This window comes from Mus caroli, unplaced genomic scaffold (genome assembly GCF_978045245.1).
Source record: "Mus caroli unplaced genomic scaffold, Mus_caroli_1 scaffold_16, whole genome shotgun sequence".
Taxonomy (NCBI): Eukaryota; Metazoa; Chordata; class Mammalia; order Rodentia; family Muridae; genus Mus; species Mus caroli.
Genome location: NW_028227271.1, coordinates 87,707,501 through 87,717,045, shown reverse-complemented (window position 1 = coordinate 87,717,045; position 9,545 = coordinate 87,707,501). Strand labels below are relative to the sequence as shown.

At 33.3% G+C, this 9,545-nt stretch overlaps 1 protein-coding gene across 1 annotated transcript in view; it reads left to right on the top strand.

Moving 5' to 3' along the window:
* Positions 1-240: 240 nt before the first annotated feature.
* Positions 241-9,545, top strand: part of Cdh9 (cadherin 9) — a 121,157-nt gene continuing 111,852 nt past the window's right edge. Inside the window, exon 1 of the mRNA XM_021183074.3 lies at positions 241-599. The gene's annotated coding sequence lies outside the window, so the exon portion shown is untranslated. The remainder of the gene's footprint in view (positions 600-9,545) is intronic.

Below are 9,545 nucleotides of genomic sequence, written 5' to 3'. Positions count from 1 at the left end.
CTTTTGTTTGTTAGACTTGGAATTTTGGCATTGCCTTGAAGTAGGGAGCAGGGTATTGTGCAAGGAGTACTCGCGGAGCAGACTCCTTCTTGAACAAGCTCCACGTGATACACATATTCCGCAGATGATTTATGGGTTACGGACGCGCTGTGACCTTTCCTCTCCCAACTGCAAACAGATTAAACAGAGCTGATTAGCAGAGCCTAAAAACACTGGGTTATTTTCTGTTTTAAGGTCTTTAGCAAATGCTCCCTCAGTCCTTCCACTTTATTCACTTGCAAATCGCCCTGCCCAAAAGGGGTCTGCACAGTCCATCCTCAAACCTGGAGCCCTGCAGCGCCATCAGCTGCAATATCTTCTTATATGAGGGACGTTTCTTATTAATCAGGAACGCGAAATGGAAGCCAATCAGAGAGTTCCTTTGCTTTCAGATTCCTGCCTGTCTGAGTTAAAAGTGGTGCTGAAAGAGAGGCTCAGCGAGATGCATGAAGAGTCAGCTGGGGAGACACTGTAAAAGGGGGAAAGGAAGGGATGAGACAGAAGCAACAACAGAATCAACCCTGCTGAGCAAGGATAACTGCGTTCTATTGCTAAACAAGGTAAGCGTTATTCTTTTGCTGGAAAACAGAAGCATCGCAGTTTTTGCTTTCTTATCATGTAGGCTAGATATTGCTTTTCTCCACTCAAGTATTTTTCGGGGCTGCTCTGTTCTCTTCCACTATTTGGTAGCAGGTAATATGTTTTATAATATTTGAAAAAATATGCTTAGGGTGAAAATATGGAGAACTTCATTCCCATTCGACTTTTTAAAATTCCTGGCGCTCTCCAACCTATTTTGATAGTCCTTTAAATTTGCTTTTGGATTAATACTGTAATAATAAAACCAAAGTTCAAACTGTATTGGTTCATTGGTAGCAGCTTTGAATTCCCTTTTTCAAAAAATGTGATCATTTATAGTCTTATTTATGTGAATTTGAAATGGTCCTCTAGTTCTCTCGGAACTTTTGTTAACTACTTTGAGTCAGAATGGGAAAAATGTAAAAGCACCATTATTCATAATTTCGTGTGAATGGTTTGTAGATAAGAAATGAGATAATAGACTTAAAACATGTCTCATATGTCAATGGCTTTCATGCTTTAAGAATAATGCAATAATTTTACCTGATCACAGATATTCCAGCAAATGTGTGTGGCTGTCACTGCTGGACACATTATAAATGTATGTACCTGTTGGCTGCAACTGGACCATTTAATAATGTCGAAACTTAGTGAAAATTAAAAAAAAAAGTCTGCCAAAGGTAAAATTTGGTATTTGTAAGCCTGGAATGATAAGAATATGGACTGTTTTACCGGGAGTAATTGTTCTGCCTTTTGATTGCAGAATCGATATCACTACTCACATTAAGTAATTTCTTGAAAGCCCCACGATCTTACCAATAGGCTTGATGGGTTTTATTTTTCAACGTTGTTTATAATGTCTTCAGAATGAGATAGAATTTAGCCACTTTAAATTGAGTGAAGTTCTCAGAGACTGTTATGTATCAAAATGGCATAATGAAAGTTACTAACTGTAACAAATAAGTTTGTGATAATTTGTCTGATCTATGCTTTGGTGAAAATATAATGAATTATTGATTTGTGAAAACTTGGTCATTTTTTGGAGGTTTATTGTCATTTCATGGATTATGTTGTAAGCAAGAGATTTCCAAGGATCATTTTTTTTTAAATAATATGGCCAAATCATGTAATCTGAAAAAATATATGATTTTAGTAATATCAAATAAAAGTTATAACTTTTGTAGCATGGGAGAAAATCTTCATTTGACATTCTATTCTGATTTCTGTGAAATCAATAGATTTTTATTAAATCAATTATCTATCTTTCACAGTCTTAATTTGATTTTTTTAAAATCTCCTGTACTTGATAAAACATGGACAATATTTTCAGAATTGCACAGTGATTGCCTATTGCCTAGGCAATGCTCTGTCAAGTGAGGGATGCATTTGTGTAACCATGAAAACAGTGAATGACAGTTTCAACAGATATTATAAAAGATAAGGTAGATCAGATAGCAGGCTGTTCCATCTTGTTTCACGACAGAACTTGGAAAGAAATGAGCAGCATGTGTTTGTATTCTGTCACTGAATTTATCATCAGATGGAGGCAAGTCTTCTGCAGTGTAGAGTAGATAAAATATTATATTCATTTAGTAGAAAAGACATAAACGTTAACATCTAATATCTATACACTTTGAAAAATGGGAAAATTTGGGGTATAAATTATAAGCAAACTAATGTAAAATAGAAGCAGATGACAATATTAGTTTAAAAGTAATGAATCTAATTTCAAGGTAAGCAGATCCAATAGTTCTAATAAGACAATAGTTATATAATATTATGCAATTTTTAAACATGAACAATATTATTTTCCAGTATCTTTTTATAAATTACCTAAAACAGTTTTTGAACTGGCTATACCAATAACTATACCACTATTATCTTATATGCATATTTGACATAAAAATTTATTGTGGTAGTTGCATGTACCCAGTGCATAATTCAAGTTAATGTAAGATTATGCTTTTAAATGATGTGCCGCTTTGCTTGACTGGATAAACTGTACATAGATCAGAACCTGTTCTGAATGTCACCTTGCATGGCATATGGTCACTTTTGCATTTTTCTTCTGTTCCTTTACATACACTGCTCATTCCGTACTTTATCCTTTCCACTGTATACTCACCAGGTGAGAGAGATTATTTCAATTGTTTTGCCTGTGTGTATAACCTTTCCTTTGGTATCCTATGAGGCAGACATTACTTTCTATAATATATATTCAGGAATATAAAAGGGAAGTCAACCACAGTGTTTTAGCAAGTGCTTAAGATTATGTAATAAAAATTATGTGACTAACATGACAAGTTTAATACTTGCAAGAAAGAATCAAGTGAAATCAAAGTTAATTTAAAGAATGCATACAAATGTGTCATCAGCAAATGTTGGCTGTAACTTGCTCCCTGTGGAAGAGAACTGCATTGCTCAGTCATTATCTCTCTTGAAACTACATCAGTGTATCTGATTGTTAGTTTGATCTGTTTTCATGAGTTTTTCTATTCACTTCAGTGAACATTTAAGTATACTATAGAATTAAATTGGCATTTGAAAAAGTATGATCCTTTTTAAAATGTAGAACATTTTGAATATTTATACTTACAAGTTTATGTGGTGTTTTAATGTATCTTTTTCACAATTCCATCAGAATGTGTATAGTAAGTTAATTGGAGTAAGATATTTATGAAAAACTCCATACTTGGATTCTTGTGCATTTTGCTACTGAAAAAAGCTACTTAAGTGGAGCTTCTTGGAGGAAAGAAAGTATTTGACATAGGACTAAAAGAACCAAAAGAAAAATGGTTGAAATGAACTTTGCTTTATCTGATTCTAAGCTTATAAGTAGGACCAGTTTTTATTATGGACAGTGAAATATTGCCTAAGACTAATATATCTCTCCTTCTCTGTGTGTTTTATACTTTTTGAAAAAGTAACTTGTCTCTTAAATACATCCTTAGTTGTTGAAAAAAGTAATGCTGTCTTAATTTTGAGTTTATATAAAAGTTAGGAGCCTTAGATCTAGAATTGATATTTTAATTGCTTCCGGAGGAAAAGCAACATTTAAGAGCATCATGTTATGTATAGAAAAGGGTTTGTTTGATTGCTTATAAAATACTGGCAATGGTATCTGTACAAATGTAGTAATGATGAAAATTTGATTAGAAAGATGGGTAGATATAGATATGTAGATGGGTAAGTAGATAAATTGATGACAGTTAGGGCTTAGTAGATGATAGATAAGTTATAAAGATGGTAGACTGGCAAAAGACATTGTTATATGAGGTAAATTCTATGAAGATGAGTGAAGCTTATAAATATGATAGATGGGTAATAAATAGACAGTGATAGATCAGAAAGAGGGAGAGAGAAAGAGCCAGAAACAGAGCCAGAGAGGGAGGGAGAGAGAGAGAGAGAGAGAGAGAAGGGAGAGGGAGAGAGAGAGAGAGAGAGAGAGAGAGAGAGAGAGAGAGAGAGAGAGAGAGAGAGAGAGGGAGAGAGAGAGAGAGAGAGGAAGGGAAGGAGGGAGAGAGAGAGAGAGAGAGAGAGAGAGAGAGAGAGAGAGAGAGAGAGAGAGAGAGAGAGAGAGGGAGGAGATGGAATGCAGTAACTCTAGTGGTTTTAATCCATCCTGGCAGAAGTGTCCTTAGGAATTACTTTAGTTCTCTTCCTGAAACTACCATTATGCTCATCACTAAAGTATGCCACAAATTACACAGTGAGGGAAGTCTCCTTTCAATTTTAAACATCCCCATTGCAGTACTAACATGTTGTTGTGCTTATTCCTAAATTTAGCACTCTTAGAGATGCTCTTATAGCCACATTACAAATACAAAGAACATGGATACTGTGGAAACTGTCTAAGACATTATACATGAGCATTATTGCCAAACACCTCCCACAATGTAAAAGTCACAATATGGACTTTTGCTATAATGTTCTGTCTAGTCTTCAGAATTTCATATATACAATAAGCTGTGATCATATCTGCTCATTTCCCCAGTCCATACCCCAGTCCTCTCATATCCTCCCGAATTATTTTCTTCCCAACTTCACAAGACTCTCTCTTTTTTTTTCTTTTTGATAGCACATTAAAACCAATTAATGCTACACATATGTATATGCAAAACACTTAGTTGATTAAAATGCTTTTTGTGAAAGTTGATAATATTGTTTGAGAACTAACAATGGAAACATTATTCTTATTTTCAGTTGTTCTTATTTTTAGTGTGGTCTCTGTGTGTGCGCGTGTGTGTGTGTGTGTGTGTGTGTGTGTGTGTGTGTGTGTGTTGTGTATGTGTGTGTCTGTCAGTCTGTCTGTCTGTGCATATGTGTATGTGTGTTTATTTTTTATTTTATTATACTTTTAGGACAGAAGGTGGAGAATAGAAGAGCCAAGCATTTGAGTAATATAAAATGTTATCATTTCTATTTTATTAAATAAGACAACTAATATCAGTCACATGATGAATTAATGCTCCCGTTTCTTCTATTTGTATCAATAAAAAAAAGAAGTTACTTTTTTTTTTTGGTTAAAAAACTTCAAAGTTGTACCATAAGTATGTATTTAAAAGACTTCTCCTTATACAGTTTGGAGATTTGTTCTATAATTATGAAGAACAAAGGTGACTTAATTTTATTTTATTGGATTTTCAACTCAAATTGATATTATAAATTTTAATGGAAATGCTAGGTACCAAGATTTGTCATTTAATGTTTCAGTTAGAAGTTTAATAAGTCCTCAGCTATGCTTGAAGAAGCGGCTATGTTTGGTAGAATTTGTGTTAAAACAGGAAGCACCTATAGCATTCTCTATATGATTGCCAAAAGTTCCCACGCAGGGTGAACCTTTATCTTGTATTTTTGACAGTATCTCACAAGGTCATGCTCATCGGGAAATAATGATCTAAGGAAGGATTACTAACAAGGAGAAAGCTACTACATGTAATGAAACATGATGTCATATATTATCTAGGAAAATGCACACTGGTAATGAGAAATGTAGAGCTGCCTCAGCCTGTAGAGGCACTTTCATTTGACCTTCAGAGCCCATACATTGGAAGGAGAGAACCTTCTTGTGTAAATTGCCCTCTAGCCTAGAAACACACATATGCACACGCACACGCATACACACACGCGTGTACACACGCACACACACATACACTCACACATGCACACACACACACACTCTACACAATCACACACACACACACACACAGGCAAGCTGTGGCACAATGTGCTTCCTCTCTACCTTCCTCAAATAAATAAGTAAACAACAATTTTACAAAGTTAATGACAAAATATATATTATTTTAAAAATGCAATATTAGCCCTGATCATTCTTTAAGGGATAGTTTTGTTTTGTTTTGTTTTGTTTTGTTTTGGGGTTTTTTGTTTGTTTGTTGGTTTGTTTTTCTAGAATCCTTACCAGATTTGTGTCTGTTCTACAGTCTGGATATGGTAGAATTCCATGTAATTTCTAGAACTGGTTTACAACATATTCATATCTACATGTTTTATTACTATCAATCTAAACACATCTAATACATCAAATATTTATTTTATAAGAAAAACCACCTAGTACAAATTACATAGTTATATCTTTGTGTCTTCAAATGCTTATTTGGTTTTACAGTTGTGTTTTCAATTAAACTTATATATTTGCACATACTGGCACTTCGTTACATGAGCATGTTTGTATGGACCCAACGTATTTACAAAAGATGGGCTGAAATAACACAATAGTTTCTATGTGCTCATAACAATTAATTGATAATTTTTAATGATTATAATGGTGAAATATAATACAGCTTAGTGTTTTGGAACAGGTCATTATAGGTAATAAATCATAGAAATTGATAAAACTTGCATTAGAATACTTTTTCTTTTCCAAAAGTTAAACTGAATTATACTATGTGTTGTAGATTTAGATAATTTAATGAATAGTGTGTATTAGATATTTTGAAAAGCTATGACTAGAAATAATTGATGCCATTTAATCTTCATGGTTCTTGAGGACTGTAAAATATAATCTCTTTGCCCACACATATGGTGGGTGGGAAATCTATTACATAAAAAAGAAATAAAAAATCCTATTTATATAATGTTAGAGGCTTAGCAAAAAATACCTTAATAATTTCACATTTGCCAGTACAAAGCTTTAATATTACAGTGTGGATTTAAAATTAATTGTCTGACCACTTTATCTACATCAGGGTCATCTCAATAGGCACTTGACTTTTTTTTTCACATTTATAGAGGGAACTGATAATCTTAAGAGCACATTTATTTTATATTGAACATGTACAAAGACTTAACTATGTTGTGTTTTATATAGCCATACAAACACAAGTACTAATAAAATATCCAAGGAAAAATATTTACCTTATCACTAATATTTCTAAATAGTAGCAGCTTATTATAGTCTAAAGTAATATTGACTTAGCTCATATTGGGATAAATTAATTGTGTGAAGAAAAGTAAGAAAAAATTTTCTTTCTCAAATCCTCTTCATCTGTCTCAAAATGGAGAAATTTAAATATTTTCATCCTTTCTGCATCTGTCTCTGTGTATTTCTCTGTGTTTCTTTTCAAACTAAACTTTTAAAAAGTTTCATGATATTTTACTACGCACCTACAGTCCCAAATGATTCTTTAAACAAGGCTTTGAATTTGTCTCCTTTCCTTTTACAACTATACTTCAACATTTCCAGATTTTCATGTTCCTGACACTATGTCCAACTTCAAGAATTAAATGAGAAATCCCTAAAGTTGTTATGTGGACACTTACTTATAAAAGAGTATTCATCTATCTTGCACTGTTTTATTCAGAATTCAGCTGTTTGATGTAAATTTTGACAATGAAGAGAGTTATTATAGTTTCAAATCAGAATAACTTTGCTTTGTAATGAGTTCTATAAGATGCAAATAGTGAATGCCTGTAATGAAGTATTCCTTATACATATTCATAGGTTATATTAGTGTGAACCATTAAAGAAAAAAATGCATTCAAGTTGCAGAGACACATTTATTTGTCTTTATATATGTGGAATAATGCTTTTTTATTAATAATTCCAAGATCTACATTTAATCTATATCTAAGGAAAGATTCAACATATAAAAATAATTGACGTATTTTAAACTCACTTTTATGATTTCATAGCACCTACTGTGCTTGATTTCTAATTGTAAATATGTAATGTAATTTTATTTGAATAAGAAAGTCATAACCTTAAAAAACTCTTATGATTCTAGGAGAATAAGGAAAAACTTGTTTCTGACTTTATTCTTTTGAAAGTTTTCATGTCAGAAAGCTACTTAGAGTTTACAAACATTTATATTCAAGAGTAAATATTAAAACGTACTGAGAAAACTGATTGAAAACCATAGTGGACTCACAACAAGATTGATGCAAAGGTTTCCACTGAACTTGAGTTCACATAGAGACTGGGCTTCTGCCCAGTGTGAGGCAGCAACCAGAAATGCTACCTCCTAGATGGGCTCCACCCTCTTCATTAGCACATGTAGCCAGAGCACCACCTTTAAAAAATTCAATTTAGTCAGAATCTTTGAGGGAGCCACAAAACTTTGTGTCATAAACTTATATATTGGATTATCATTCATTGCCTCTAAAATTTGTTCAGAAACATTGAAAAACAATAAAGATGAAATATTCATATGGAATTTTAGGAAACTATGCCCTATGTTCAAAATTATTTTCACATAATCAGTTTGATATATAAGTAATATTTTGATATACTAATGGTATATACGTGATATTTTGCACCTTCAAATATAGTTTAGAAAACTGGATTTGGGAAATAGTAATGCAAAATTAAAGCTCTATCTGAATCTATCTGCCTATCTATCTATCTGCCTATCTATCTATCTATCTATCTATCTATCTATCTATCTATCATCTATCTACCAAATAGATTGGCTCTCCACAAATGTGGAATTTTTGTTCACACTGATTAATATTTATTTTTTTATTTAAATTAATTCCTGTTTTGTCCTAATAAAATGTCTTCAATTTGTGTCCCTACTACTTGGTTTTCATCAGACAAAATTCATAAGAACGAGGATTTTTACTAATTTTATGAGGAGAATTCAAACTTTCTGAAATATAATTTAAAAGCAGCTCTTTTTATTTAGTATGTGTTAGACTTTGTTTGAGAACACAAACACCACCAATGAGACATATCAAAGAACACATTGAGTTCTCAGTTATATATCATCCTGGGCAATAGACTGTGACTTCTTCCTCCAGTTGGTTTGTCTCCCTGGGGTTTCCATCCTCCACCAAGTGTAGAAGTGCAGCAGCTGTCTTCTATCCATACCTAGTGTGCTGTACCTTTCCCATTACCATTATTCCCACCCCTCTTAACTTCCACTTCAAAGACGCTGTGCATTTAAGAGTAAGCATCTATGCTTTTTAACTTGGCTTTCTTTCTGGGAGATGATTCAATGGGTAACAGGAAGTGCCATTTCCAACCTGAGAATTCATTACATGCCGGGAACTAATGTGATTTTGTCAATATGGCCCACCACCAATTTTAGAAATGCATTTGCTCTCTCCACCACCCTGCTCTCACTGTCTGACTGGAAAAGGACCTGGGAGGAAGCTAAGTGGGAGGTAAAGCCACAGAATTTGAGAAGAGATTGCAGAATGAGGGTAGCATGTCTTTAGATAAGAACAGGCACAGGAGGAATGCCCCACACATAAAGCAGCAACCTGTGGACTCAAAAACGTAAAGCAAAGCATAAAAATCAAGAAATAGAAAAAAAATTAAGCTACCCTTATAAACTCAGTGCTCTCTTTAAGGGAGGTAGTTTGGGAGAAATTAATTTTCAACATGCTCTCATATTGGCTTTTGGCCTCCAGAGAAACATAATTTATTAATTTTATTCTCCATGTTAAGAATCAACTGCATCATT